This window comes from Salmo salar, chromosome ssa14 (assembly GCF_905237065.1).
Source record: "Salmo salar chromosome ssa14, Ssal_v3.1, whole genome shotgun sequence".
Lineage (NCBI taxonomy): Eukaryota > Metazoa > Chordata > Actinopteri > Salmoniformes > Salmonidae > Salmo > Salmo salar.
In genome coordinates, this window is record NC_059455.1 from 4,095,953 (window position 1) to 4,111,005 (window position 15,053).

Here is a 15,053-nt window from a genome sequence, read left to right on the forward strand (position 1 = left end):
TATTTGGAATGGCAAGCCAGACTAAATTAATCCAGCCTATTTATATAATGTATATGAATTTGGAGGGCATAAATGATTAGATATGAAATTATTACACCTCTCACTAAAGGCTTCAGTCACACAAAAGCTATACTTGAATACGAATTGGTTCTCTAGGAGATTAGTAAGAATGGCTCAACCCGTGTTCAGGAATGGCCTTTTTCCCTTTATTTAATTACAACCTCTCACTTTCGGTTATTTGAAAATGAAATCCTCTCCAAAATATAGCTATTTTTAGAGCAAGCCATAGAAAGTTGGTTGCAATTTCAGTTTAATCCACCAGAAAAGACAGAGCAAATATTACAGCAAATATAATTGTTAAACTCAAATATACTAATTGATTTTTTAAAATATCATTATTTTGAAGAAGAAAAAAACCTAAAAAATTTTATAATCTTTGTAAATTATATCATAAATAGGACTGGTGGAGTTATGTCACAAATGCAGCTAACAAAAATAAATGAAAATGTCTGCTCTATCCAAACTTGCAACCAACTAATTGCTGCATTACTACAAAAATCAAAGAGGCAAGTGGAAGGGAGGGAAAGTAAGGAACTTGTCTGTCGGCCCTGCATTAAAGACCAAAATTGGTTAAAGAAAATTGTTATAAATAAAAAAGTACCAGTTTCATTTAAGGACCCAAAAATTGACATCTATGTCATACAGACTGCAAAATAGTTGGGAAGAGATTTTCGATGTACTGAATTCATGGCACATGGTTTATGAACTGACACGCAAAATGATGCCGGATTCAAAACTTAGAGTTTTTATATCTAAATGATTATACAAAATTCTTGCAACCAATAGAATGTTATATATATGGGGGATACAACCATCCCAGCTCTGCAGATTATGCTGCGAAGAGACAGAATCATTAGATCATTTGTTTTGGTACTGTCCATATGTTCAGTAGCTTGTTTTTGGTCGCAGGTTCAGGAATGGCTGAAGAAGTGCAACATTATGCCTGGAGAAATAGCACTGCTGGGTGATCTGAAATGTCATAGTCAATCAATCAATAATATAATACTCTTAGCAAATATGTTTATCTTTACTTTCCAATCTGTAGAAACAATGAGAATAGAAAGGTTCAGAACTTTTTTGAAACATTACGGCACAGTTGAAAAATATATGGCAAATAAAACCGGATGGTGTTCAGAGATAGATTTGAGGGGTGCTGAAAGATGGGACTAAAAACAAACAATAGATAAATCATGTAAAATATAGTGTGTCTGTAAAATGTATATTGTATGTATAGACTGGAAGTAAAAGCCTAAGTGTTGTTGTCCATTAATTTACTCCAATTAGGAGAGGGATGGTATGGCTAGGGAAAATAATCAAAGTGTCACGTGTGCTCCCTCTCTGGCCTGTAGGTCACCAGGCTGCTCGTTAGGGCGCACACCTGTCACCAGCGTTACGCGCATAATGACACTCACCTGGACTCCATCACCTCCTTGATTACCTGCCCTTTATATGTCACTCCCTTTGGTTTCTTCCCCAGTCGTCATTGTTCCTTTTTCATGTCGGTGCGCTGTTCGTATTTCTTGTTTTGTTCATTTATTTACTGATTAAATGTATTCACTCCCTGAACTTGCTTCCCGACTCTCAGCGTACATCGTTACACAAAAAATATATATATACAAATGTATATACAGTACCAGTCAAGATTGGACACACCTACTCATTCCATGGTTTTCCTATATTTTTACTGTTTTCTACATTGTAGAATAATAGTGAAGACATCAAAACTATGAAATAACACATATGGAATCTTGTAGTAACTAAAAAAGTGTTTACATTTTATATTTGAGTTTCTTCAAAGTAGCCACCCTTTGCCTTGATGACAGCTTTGCACACTCTTGGAATTCTCTCAACCAGCTTCATGACGTAGTCACCTGGAATGCATTTCAATTAACAGGTGTGCCTTGTTAAAAGTTAATTTGTGGAATTTCTTTCTTTCTTAATGCGTTTGAGCCAATCAGTTGTGTTGTGACAAGGTAGAGATGGTATAGAGAAGATAGCCCTATTTGGTAAAATACCATGTCCATATTATGGCAAGAACAGCTCAAATAAGCAAAGAGAAACGACAGTCCATCATGACTTGAAGACATGAAGGTCAGTCAATCCGGAACATTTGAAGAACTTTGAAAGTTTCTTCAAGTGCAGTTGCAAAAACTATTAAGCGTTATTATGAAACTGGCTCTCATGAGGACTGCCACAGGAAAGGAATACCCAGAGTTATCTCTGCTGCAGAGGATAAGGTCATTAGAGCTAACTGCACCTCAACTTGCAGCCCAAATAAATGCTTCACAGAGTTCAAGTAACAGACACATCTCAACATCAACTGTTCAGAGGAGACCGCGTGAATCAGGCCTTCATGGTCAAATTGCTGCAAAGAAACCACTACTAAAGGACACCAATAATAAGAAGAGACTTGCTTGGGCCAAGAAACACGAGCAACGGACATTAGACTGGTGGAAATACAGTTGAAGTTGGAAGTTTACATACACCTTAGCCAAATACACTTAAACTCAGTTTTTCACAATTCCTGACATTTAATCCTAGTAATAATTCCATGTCTTACGTCAGTTAGGAACACCACTTTATTTTAAGAATGTGAAATGTCAGAATAATAGTAGAGAGAACGATTTACATACACTCAATTAGTATTTGGTAGCATTGCCTTTAAATTGTTTAACTTGAGCCAACGTTTCAGGTTATGTCAATATAGGACACGTTTTACTGTGGATATAGATACTTTTGTTCCAGTTTCCTCCAGCATCTTCACAAGGTTCTTTGCTGTTGTTCTTGATTTGCACTTTTTGCACCAAAGTACGTTCATCTCTAGGAGACAGAGCGCGTCTCCTTCCTCAGCAGTATGACGGCAGCGTGGTCCCATGGTGTTTCTACTTGCATACTATTGTTTGTACAGATGAATGTAGTACCTTCAGGCATTTGAAAATTGCTCCCAAGGATGAACCAGACTTGTGGAGGTCTACACATTTCTTTCTGAGGTCTTGGCTGATTTCTTTTGATTTTCCCATGATGTCAAGCAAAGAGTCACTGAGTTTGAAGGTAGGCCTTGAACTACATCCACAGGTACACCTCCAATTGACTCAAATGATGTCAATTAGCCTATCAGAAGCTTCCAAAGCCATGACATCATTTTCTAGAATTTTCCAAGCTGTTTAAAGGCACAGTCAACTTAGTGTATGTAAACTTCTGACCCACTGGAATTGTGATACAGTGAATTATTGTCACGTCCTGACCATAGTAAGTTGTTATTTTCTATGGTAGAGTAGGTCAGGGCGTGACAGGGGGTGTTTGTCCGTTTTTGTATTTCTATGTTTAGTTTCTAGTTTTTGTATTTCTAGGTTAGTTTTGTTTGGCATGACCTCCAATTAGAGGCAGCCGGTGGTCGTTGTCTCTAATTGGAGGCCATATTTAAGTTGATGTTTGTCCCACTGGTGTTTTGTGGGTGATTCATTTTGTGAGTAGTGTATGGCTGCTCTGCGTCACGGCTTTCTTGTTTTTTGTATTTCAAGTTTATGGTTTATTGCATTAGTTTCACGACTGAATAAAATATGTGGAACTACGATCACGCTACGTATTGGTCCGATCCTTCCGAAAGCCCTGACAATTATAAGTTAAATAATCTGTCTGTAAACAATTGTTGGAAAAATGTCTTGTCATGCACAAAGTAGATGTCCTAACCGACATGCCAAAACTAGAGTTTTGTGAGTGGTTGAAAAAGTTTTAATGACTCCAACCTAAGTGTATGTAAACTTCCGACTTCAACTGTATTGCCATTCGATACTGTGATTTTATTGGGTTTAGATGTTCCAAACCTGTTGCTCACCATATGTCTGCTGCAAAGGGACAAGAGAGAGCCATGAGAAAGTTTTGATCAGTCATGGAAATAAATAAGTGCTGAACACGAATTGGCTTCCAATTTAAAAAGATGATGGAGAACAAGCTATGAAGGAAAAGTACTGGTGTTTTGGTGCAGGTACATTTAAGTAGTGCAAAAATAATATTGCAATATTGTCACCCACTGAATTAAAAAAAAAAAGTATTATTTTGAACATAAATAAGCCGCACATGTCTATAAGCCGCAGGTGCCTACCGGTACATTGAAGCAAATTAACTTTACACAGGCTTTAACGAAACACGGCTTGTAACAAAAATAAATAGGCTTTAACGAAACACGGCTTGTAACAAACATAAATAGGCTTTAACGAAACACGGCTTGTAACAAAAAATAAAAAAATAGCAGTAAGCTTTAGTTGTCTTTTTGCACTGAGTCAATTCCTCACGCTGCTGTTTCCAACGTCTTATCATCAACTCATTAAGACCAAGCTCCCGTGCAGCAGCTCTATTTCCTTTTCCAACAGCCAGATCAATCGCCTTCAACTTGAAAGCTGCATCATATGCATTTCTCCGTGTCCTTGCCATGATGAGGGTGACAAAATGACTACCGTAATCAGAATGATGGGAAGTTTGAGAGCGCTTGATTAAATCTAAACAGTAAACAAAAAAGTTGTTTGACCTTAAAACCTGTTAGGGCTAGGGGGCAGTATTGACACGGCTGGATAAAAAACGTACCCGATTTAATCTGGTTACTACTCCTGCCCAGTAACTAGAATATGCATATAACTATTGGCTTTGGATAGAAAACACTCCAAAGTTTCTAAAACTGTTTGAATGGTGTCTGTGACTATAACAGAACTCAAATGGCAGGTCAAAACCTGAGAGATTCCTTTACAGGAAGTGGCCTGTCTGACCATTTATTGTCTTTCTTTGACATCTCATTCCATTACAAAGGATCTCTGCGGTAACGTGACACTTCCCACGGCTCCAATAGGCTCTCAGAGCCCGGGAAAAACCTGAATGTCGTCATTCCAGCCCCAGGCTGAAACACATTATCGCCTTTCTCAAGTGGCCGATCAAGGGACTGTGGGCTTAGGCGCGTGCACTGGCCGCCCCCGTCTTTGTGATTTTTCCTTTGTTTACTGAAAAGGAGATTCCCGGTCGGAATATTATCGCTTTTTTACGAGATAAATTGCATAAAAATTGATTTTAAACAGCGGTTGACATGCTTCGAGGTACGATAATGGAATATTTAGAATTTTTTTGTCACGAATTGCGCCATGCGCACGACCCTGATCTACCATTTCGGATAGTTTCTGGAACACACGAACAAAACGCCGCTATTCGGATATAACGATGGATTATTTTGGACCAAACCAACATTTGTTATTGAAGTAGAAGTCCTGGGAGTGCATTCTGACGAAGACAACAAAGGTAATAAAATTTTTGTAAATCTGATTTTGGTGAAGGCTAAACTTGCCGGGTGTCTAAATAGCTAGCCCGTGATGGCTGGGCTATGTACTTAGAATATTGCAAAATGTGCTTTCACCAAAAAGCTATTTTTAAATCGGACATATCGAGTGCATAGAGGAGTTCTGTATCTATAATTCTTAAAATAATTGTTATGCTTTTTGTGAACGTTTATCGTGAGTAATTTAGTAAATTGTTAGTAAATTCCCCGGAAGTGCTAGTTCTGAACGTCACATGCTAATGTAAAAAGCTGTTTTTTGATATAAATATGAACTTGATTGAACAAAACATGCATGTATTGTATAACATAATGTCCTAGGGTTGTCATCAGATGAAGATCATCAAAGGTTAGTGCTGCATTTAGCTTTCTTCTGGGTTTTTGTGACATTATATGCTAGCTTGAAAAATGGGTGTCTGATTATTTCTGGCTGGGTACTCTGCTGACATAATCTAATGTTTTGCTTTCGTTGTAAAGCCTTTTTGAAATCGGACAGTGTGGTTAGATTAACGAGAGTCTTGTCTTTAAATAGCTGTAAAATAGTCATATGTTTGAGAAATTGAAGTAATAGGATTTTTAAGGTATTTGAAAATCGCGCCACTGGATTAGACTGGCTGTTGCGTAGGTGGGACGAATTCGTCCCGCCTAGCCCAGAGAGGTTAACCCGTTCGGCAATTTCATTGGTCTAATGAAAGCTTCATGCCGCCAAAAAACTGAGCACGTCACAGAATGTGTTTTTTTGGAGAAAAAAAAATTGAAAGCGGGAAAAATCCATATATTAGCCGTGTCATTGTTTAAGCCGCGAGGTTCAAAGCTGGGAAAAAAGTTGCGGCTTATAGTCCGGAATTTACGGTACTAGAACTATGATAGTTCTCATACACTAAAATTAGTAACATTTTTGTAAAGAGCCTTGATTTACAATATCACAATAAGTCTAGTCCTGAACTCTCCCTGTCTCTCTATTTCAGAGTCTCCAGTTGAGGAGGAGTGCTCCCAGAGTGCGGACCGGTGGGGCAGAACAAGTCCCCCTGGCCAACTGTACCTACTGCTGCCATCCAACCAGCTGCAACAAATGACTTTCCCAAGATTGACCGGTGGATTCCAGAGAAACTCCCCAGTCTGGCCCGGAACGCAGAGTTGTTGTTCCAGCACCCCGAACACCAGATGAGGCAGGCATGTTAAGAACCCAGAAGGAGGAAAGAGGTCATTCGATGATGCCATTGCCAATGAAGAACGTCAGTTGACCTAGATTGGGGTAAGAGTGGAGGATGAGCTGAGAAAGGATAAGAGAGGGAAGGAAAGGAGAGAAGAGCTGAAGGAGAGGTGTCGTATGTACCCAGTTTATTCCTGGGTGGTATTATTTTGGGAGTGGGACAGAGCCTGGACAGTGTTTTTAATATATTTCTGTACATGTAATTTTTTTATCGTCATTATCCTTCCCCCTTGACAACATACACTACATGACCAAGAGTATGTGGACACCTGCTCGTCGAACATCCCCTTTGCTGCTATAACAGCCTCTATTCTTCTGGGAAGGCTTTCCACTAGATGTTGGAACATTGCTGCGGGGACTTGCTTCCATTCAGCCACAAGAGCATTAGCGAGGTCGGGCTTGCAGTCGATGTTCCAATTCATCCCAAAGGTTTCCGATGGGGTTGACGTCAGGGCTCTGTGCAGGCCAGTCAACTTCTTCCACACCGATCTGGACAAACCATTTCTGTATGCACCTTGCTTTGCGCACAGGGGCATTGTCATGCTGAAACAGGAAAGGGCCTTCCCCAAACTGTTGCCACAAAGTTGGAAAGACAGAATCATCTAGAATTTCAATGTATTCTATAGCGTTAAGATTTCCCTTCATTGGAACTTATGGGCCTAGCCCGAACCATGAAAAACAGCCCCAGACCATTATTCGTCTTGTCGTGTCCTGTGTATATATCTTTTCATATCTTTTTCTTCGCATGTATTTTTTAAATATTAGCCTCAACTTCAACATACTCTCCTGCAACCCTCCTCACCCAATGTGGTATGGATCTGCTATTTTCTTTACTTTAGAACACGGAACCCCCAACAGAAGCTAGCCAGCTAACTAGCTACTAGCTAGTAGTCAGCTAGCCACTGCTAGCAGTCATCAGCTAACCTTTAGCCCGGACAACACCTGCCAGTCTGCTCAGCGTGATTCAACCCAGAGCATATCGGACTTCTTTCTCTCCATATCTCCGGAATCCTACCGCAAGCTCTGGAACTTTTCACCTGGATCATTGCAGCTAGCTAGCTGCTATCCGAGTGGCTACTCCTGGCTAACGTCTCTGTCCCGAAGCGAGCACCAATTAGCTGTGAGCTAGCCTATGTTAGGCCCATCTTCCAGCTAGCTGAAGAGGTCCATGAGCCACTCCTTGGGCTACAATACCTATTTTGCCAATTGGCCTGGACCCTTTTTACTGCCGACACAGAGCCCCGCTGATTCATCATGACTGGACTACAGACATAATTCGTCCGAGGGTTTTCTTTTCAACAGGCTCCTCCGTAGCGACGTCCCCTGAATTCCCATCTGCTAGCCTGCCTGCCACGGCCCGCTAGCTGTCTAGAGCATATCGGACTGTTAGCTGAAGATGTCCATCAGCCAATTTCTTGGGCTACTATACCTGTTTTGCCAATTGGCCTGGACCCTTTTACTACACGGAGCCCTGCTGATCCATCACGACTGGTCTGCTGACGTAACCGCACGAGGAGGCTACAACAGAATTCTTCCGTCGCGACGTCACTCTGAGGCCCTTCTGCTAGCCTGTTAGCCCCGGCCCGCTAGCTGTCTGAATCGCCGTGTCTCCAGACCTCCTAGCTACTCACTGGATCGTACCCTTCTCCTACTCCTCCTCTGTTCCTCTGGTGATGTAGAGGTTAATCCAGGCCCTGCAGTGCCTAGCTCCACTCCCATTCCCCAAGCGTTCTCATTTGTTGACTTCTGTAACCATAAAAGCCTTGGTTTCATGCATGTTAACATTAGAAGCCTCCTCCCTAAGTTTGTTTTATTCACTGCTTTAGCACACTCTGCCAACCTGGACGTCCTAGCCATGTCTGAATCCTGGCTTAGAAAGGCCACCAAAACCCCTGAAATTTCCATCCCTAACTATAACATATTCCGCCAAGATAGAACTGCCAAAAGGGGCGGAGTTGCAATCTACTGCAGAGATAGCCTGCAGAGTTCTGTATTACTATCCAGGTCTGTGCCCAAACAATTCGAGCTTCTACTTTTAAAAATCCACCTTTCCAGAAACAAGTTTCTCACCATTGTCGCTTGCTATAGACCACCTTCTGCCCCCAGCTGTGCCCTGGACACTATATGTAAATTGATTTCCCCCCATCTATCTTCAGAGCCCGTGCTGTTAGGTGACCTAAACTGGGACATGCTTAACACCCCAGCCATCCTATAATCTAAGCTTGATGCCCTCAATCTCACACAAATTATCAATGAACCTACCAGGTACAACCCCAAATCCGTAAACACGGGCACCCTCATAGATATCATCCTAACCAACCTGCCCTCCAAATACAACTCTGTTGTCTTCAACCAGGATCTCAGCGATCACGGCCTCATTGCCTGCATCCGTAATGGGTCTGCGGTCAAACGACCACCCCTCATCACTGTCAAACGCTCCCTAAAACACTTCAGTAAGCAGGCCTTTCTAATCGACCTGGCCCGGGTATCCTGGAAGGATATAGACCTCATTCCGTCAGTAGAGGATGCCAGGTTATTCTTTAAAAGTGCTTACCTCACTATCTTAAATAAGCATGCCCCATTCAAAAAAACAGAACTAGGAACAGATATAGCCTTTGGTTCACTCCAGACTTGACTGCCCTTGACCAGCACAAAAACATCCTGTGGCATACTGCATTAGCATCGAATAGCCCCCGCGATATGCAACTTTTCAGGGAAGCTAGGAACCAACATACACAGGCAGTTAGGAAAGGAAAGGCTAGCTTTTTCAAACAGAAATTTGCATCCTGTAGCACAAACTCTAAAAAGTTCTGGTACACTGTAAAGTCCATGGAGAATAAGAGCACCTCCTCCCAGCTGCCCACTGCACTGAGGCTAGGAAACACTGTTACCACCGATTAATCCGTGATAATTGAGAATTTCAATAAGCATTTTTCTACGGCTGGCCATGCTTTCCACCTCGGTCAACAGCCCTGCACCCCCTACAGCAACTTGCCCAAGCCTCCCCCATTTCTCCTTCACCCAAATCCAGATAGCTAATGTTCTGAAAGAGCTGCAAAATCTGGATCCCTACAAAATCAGCCGGGCTAGACAATCTGGACCCTCTCTTTCTAAAATTATCCGCCGAAATTGTTGCAACCCCTATTACTAGCCTGTTCAACCTCTCTTTCGTATCGTCTGAGATCCCCAAAGATTGGAAAGCTACCGCGGTCATCCCCCTCTTCAAAGGGGGAGACACTCTAGACCCAAACTGCTACAGACCTATATCTATCCTACCCTGCCTTTCTAAGGTCTTCGAAAGCCAAGTTAACAAACAGATTACCGACCATTTAGAATCCCACCATACCTTCTCCGCTATGCAATCTGGTTTCCGAGCTGGTCATGGGTGCACCTCAGCCACGCTCAAGGTCCTAAACGATATCATAACCGCCATTGATAAGAGACGATACTGTGCAGCTGTATTCATCGTCCAGTCCAATGCTTTCGACTATGTCAATCACCACATTCTTATCGGCACACTCAACCGCCTTGGTTTTTCAATTGACTGCCTCGCCTGGTTCACCAACTACTTCTCAGACAGAGTTCAGTGTGTCAAATCGGAGGGCCTGTTGTCTGGACCTCTCGCAGTCTCTATGGGGTGCCACAGGGTTCAGTTCTCGGGCCGACTCTTTTCTCTGTATACATCAATGATGTCGCTCTTGCTGCTGGTGATTCTATGATCCACCTCTACGCAGACGACACCATTCTGTGTACTTCTGGCCCTTCTATGGACCGTGCCATACATCCCTCCTTCCGTGGCCTCTAACTGCTCTTAAATGCAAGTAAAACTAAATGCATGCTCTTCAACCGATCGTTACGCGCACCTGCCCGCCCGTCCAGCATCACTACTCTGGATGGTTCTGACTTAGAATATGTGGACAACTACAAATACCTAGGTGTCTGGTTAGACTGTAAACTCTCCTTCCAGACTCACATTAAGCATCTCCAATCCAAAATTAAATCTAGAATCAGCTTCCTATTTTGCAACAAAACCTCCTTCACTCATGCTGCCAAACATACCCTCGTAAAACTGACTATCCTACCGATCCTTGACTTCGGCAATGTCATTTACAAAATAGCCTCCAACACTCTACTCAGCAAATTGGATGTAGTCTATCACAGTGCCATCCATTTTGTCACCAAAGCCCCATATACTATCCACCACTGCGACCTGTATTCTCTCGTTGGCTGGCCCTCACTTCATATTCGTCGCCAAACCCACTGGCTCCAGGTCATCTATAAGTCTTTGCTAGCTCACTGGTCACCATAGCAGCACCCACCCGTAGCACGCAGGTATATTTCACTGGTTGCACCCAAAGCCAATTCCGCCTTTCCTTCCAGTTCTCTGTTGCCAATGACTGGATTGACTAATTGCAAATATCACTGAAGCTGGAGACTCATATCTCCCTCACTAACTATAAGCACCAGCTGTCAGAGCAGCTCACAGATCACTGCACCTGTACATAGCCAATCTGTAAATAGCCCATCCAACTACCTCATCCCCATACTGTTATTTATTTATTTTGCGCCCTAGTATCTCTACTTACACATTCATCTTCTGCACATCTAATCACTCCAGTGTTTAATTTCTAAATTGTAATTATTTCGACAGTATGGCCTATTTATTGCCTTACCTCCCTTATCTTACCTCATTTGCACATATTGTATATAGACTTTTTCTATTGTGATATTGACTGTATGTTTGTTTATTCTGTGTTGTTGTTTGTGTTGCACTGCTTTGCTTTATCTTGGCCAGGTCGCAGTTGTAAATAAGAAGTTGTTCTCAACTAGCCTACCTGGTTAAATAAAGGTGAAGTAAATTCCTCCTCCACTAAACTTCAAAGTTGGCACTATGCATTCGGGCAGGTAGCGTTCTCCTGGCATCCTCCAAACCCAGATTCGTTCTTTGGACTGCCAGATGGTGAAGCGTGATTCATCACTCCAGAGAACGCATTTCCACTGCTCCAGAGTCCAATGGCGGCGAGCTTTACACCACTCCAGCCGACGCTTGGCATTGCACATGGTGATCTTAGGCTTGTGTGCGGCTGCTCGGCCATGGAAACCATGAAGCTCCCGACAAACAGTTCTTGTGCTGACATTGTTTCCAGAGGCAGTTTGGAACTTGGTGTGAGTGTTGCAAATGAGCACAGACCATTTATACACGCTACGCGCTTCAGCACTCAGTGGTCCCATTCTATGAGCTTGTGTGGCCTACCACTTCGTGGCTGAGCCGTTGTTGCTCCTAGACGTTTCCACTTCACAATAACAGCACTTACAGTTGACTGGGGCAGCTCAAGCAGGGCAGAAATTTGACAAACTGACTTGTTGGAAAGGTGGCATCCTGTGACGGCGCCACGTTGAAAGTCACTGAGCTCTTCAGTAAGGCCATTCTACTACCAATAGTTGTCTATGGAGATTGCATGGCTGGGGGCTGAAATAGTCTAATCCACTAATTTGAAGGGGTGTATATAAATCAATCAAATAGCCTAGTACATTTTTCAAATGTTCAAATCAAAAGGCAATTCCACAAAAAAACATGAACATGCTGAAACATGAGGTGATGGTGGTTGATGAATGGCACAACAATGGGCCTAAGGTTCTTGTCACGGTATCTCTGTGCATTCAAATTGCCAGGCAGCAAGGTGCCGAAAGACATGGCAGCTCTGCTAGTAGCTCCTTTGCATTATTTCGTTTTTTTGTGTGTTATTTCTTACATTATTATCCCAGAATGTTTTTTTGTGTTGTTACATACAGAACTTTTGGAATAAGGGCGGTGGTAACTCACCAGCATTACGACCAGGAATACTACTTTCCCGAATTGGATACTTAGTTCGTACCCCCCAGGGAAATTTAACTAATCCCAGAGCCTGCTCCAAGACGCCACTGGCTGGACTTCGGAGTGACTGGAAATATGGTCGAATACAAACAGTGTAGTTATTCCCTCCGTAAGGCAAGCAAACAGGCGAAACGTCAGTACAGAGACAAAGTGGAGTCGCAATTCAATGGCTCAGACACGAGATGTATGTTGCAGGCAATCACGGATTACAAAGGGAAACTGCCACGTCGCGGACAGTATTTGTATTTACACTTCCTGGGGTCCAGCAAAATTAAGGCAGTTTATACAATTTTAAAAACATTACAATACATTCACAACACACTGCCTGCCCTCCAGGACACCTACAGTACCCGATGTCACAGGAAGGCCAAAAAGATCATCAAGGACATCAACCACCTGAACCACGTCCTGTTCACCCCACTATCATCCAGAAGGCGAGGTCAGTACAGGTGCATCAAAGCTGGGACGGAGAGACTGAAAAACAGCTTCTATCTCAAGACCATCAGACTGTTAAATAGCCATCACTAGCCGGCTACCACCCGGTTATTTAACCCTGCCCCTTAGAGGCTGCTGGCCAATATCCATAGACATGGAATCACTGGTCACTTTAATAATGGAACACTAGTCACGTTAATAATGTTTACATACTGCTTTACTCATCTCATATGTATATACTGTATTCTATTCTACTGTATTTTAGTCAATACCACTCAGACATTGCTCGTCCTAATATTTATATATTTCTTAATTCCATTCTTTTACTTTTAGATTTGTGTGTATTGTTAGATATTACTGCACTGTTGGAGTTAGGAACACAAGCATTTCGCTACACCCGCAATAACATCTGCTAAATATGTATATGTGACCAATAAAATTTGATTTGATAAAATGCAATTGTGTTTGTTGTCCGTAGCTTATGCTTGCCCATACCATAACCCCACCGCCACCATGGGGTACTCTGTTCACAACGTTGACATCAGCGAACCGCTCACCCACACGACACCATACACGTGGTCTGCGGTTGTGAGGCCGGTTGGACGTACTGCCAAATTCTCTAAAATGACGCTGTAGAGAAATGAACATTCAGTTCTCTGGCAACAGTTCTGGTGGACATTCCTGCAGTCAACATGCCAATTGCACACTACCTCAAAACTTGATACATCTGTGGTATTGTGTTGTGTGACAAAACTGCACATTTTAGAGTGGCCTTTTATTGTCCCCATCACAAGGTGCACCTGAGTAATGATCATGCTGTTTAATCAGCTTCTTGATATGCCACAACTGTCAGGTGGATGGATTATCTTGGCAAAGGAGAAATGCTGACCAACAGGGATTAAAATAAATTTGTGCACAATATTTGAGAGAAATAACATTTTTGTGCATATGGAAATCTTCTGGGATATTTTATTTCAGCTCATGAAACATGGGACAAACACTTTACATGTTGTGTTTATATTTTGTTCAGTGTAAAAAACCAAAGCACTGATCATTGGGAACGAGATCAGAATGAATGCTATGGCTTGATCCACAAATTAAATAATTAAATAGCCTAGCCTACAAAAGTAAAATAATCCATATGTTTTAATCAAAAGGCCTGATTAACAAAACTATTAAACTTAATTTTTCGCATACTCAAACAGCCTATTATTTAGGACGCAAGTATGGGTATTCGGACACGACCATTTACTTGATTTTCATTATTCAACAAATTATAAAACAGATTTGTAACCTACATCATTATAATAGAATAGAACTATAGGCTATCAAATATTATTTAGCAAAAGGAGCTCCATATCTGGTGAAGATGAAGTGTGATGAAGAGTAGTGATGGGAAACCGAAGCCTTTCGGACTTTTACCAAATTGTGCTGAAAAACAGTTCATTACGCTGAGCTTTTAACACAATGCACAATAGTGACATCTGCTGGACAGGAATAAAACAAAGCCTTTGATGTTGCAATATATGCTTTTTCCACACTTTTCAGCAATTCTCCATGGCACAGTGGTTTGTTGCAAGTCTTCATAGCCTACAATCAGCTACCATTGCAGGTACGCACCTTCCATCATGCTTCCCTTTTTTTTTGCTGTCAAAATGGAATCTATGGTATTATTTAGGATGCTTAAGACAGAAGCTTATACTTATACTGCTCAAAAATAATTATTTAAACAACAATGTGTAAAAAGTGTGGTGTCAAAATGATTTTCTAAATAATATGCCTTCGCCGGGATTCCACCCCATTCCCTGTCTGAGTTTTCTGGTGCCCGAGACCCCCGACTCTACCTGCTGAGCTACCATTCAGGTTTAGTTAATTAGAAGACGCTACATGAAAAAAGAATCCTAATTACATTGTAAGTACGGTGTCCAGTAAAGGTTGGTGTTTGAAAGCAATTTGGAATCTAAGAAAGCACCAAGGCGAAATCAGTGGGATCTTGCATTTTGCAACTCATGGTTTGAAAAACCGAGTCATCAAACGAAGCTTCAGACGTAATTGATCACATGATGTTACTTTGAAACAAGCGTCGGTACATTGTGTAGGATAAGTAGAGCTTTGAAAACTGCATCGGAGCTCCAGTATCAATCGTCCCATCACTA